This window comes from Acyrthosiphon pisum, chromosome A2, assembly GCF_005508785.2.
Source record: "Acyrthosiphon pisum isolate AL4f chromosome A2, pea_aphid_22Mar2018_4r6ur, whole genome shotgun sequence".
Taxonomy (NCBI): Eukaryota; Metazoa; Arthropoda; class Insecta; order Hemiptera; family Aphididae; genus Acyrthosiphon; species Acyrthosiphon pisum.
Window position 1 is genome coordinate 10,410,066 of NC_042495.1, and position 844 is coordinate 10,410,909.

An 844-nucleotide genomic window follows, 5' to 3' on the forward strand; every position below is an offset into this window, starting at 1 on the left:
TCATTGAATCTACATTTCGCAATTATAATATGTTTTACCACTTCACATTAAACCCATTCTGTTGGTGGTTGGGTTTTGCATGAGATATCCATGTGTAAAGACGGGTGTGGCCGATTCTCAGTCGGTTTATTATGATTTCTGTTTTTCTAGACGTTTAAAAATTTAAAATTTTCGCCAGGGATTTATATCTTGTTTTATTCCTCGTAATTTAGTATTTTGTTTTGACCAGTGATTTTGCCAGATATTTTGCGTGGATAAGTTTATATTATGTTTTGTATTTATATCATTGTATATTGTATTTTAGTTTGGGAACATCAGATGCTGCTATATTTTTAGTGTGTTAGTCGGCTAAAAATGTCCATATATTTTACCAGGTCTCGGCGTCCAGATAAACTGCACATTCTTGTTTTGTAGGTACTTTACAATTTCTGTGCCTTTCATATCAATATTTTTAGTTTTTAGATACAATTATAATATACTTATTATATATCTTATCAAATGTTTACTATATTTTATTATAATTATTTTTGTAAATTAAAATATTATATTATAGTTATTTCGAAAATCTAAGTCCATAACCATAATCTATATTGACTATATTAATTAACCAATTAACCATGTATTTCAATATATTATGAAGTCCTTAGTTTTACGACTTAAAGATTAGTATCAGTCAGTTCAGTTTCCATCATGCGTATTATGTTGCTTCAAGCAAAAATAACATTTCAGACGCAATTTAATTTGTTGACAATTATTACAGTACATAATTCGTTATGAATTATGTACACATTAGTTATGTTAAAAATTTAATATAGAGTAAGTCATACGTCAAATTAAGTTGGGA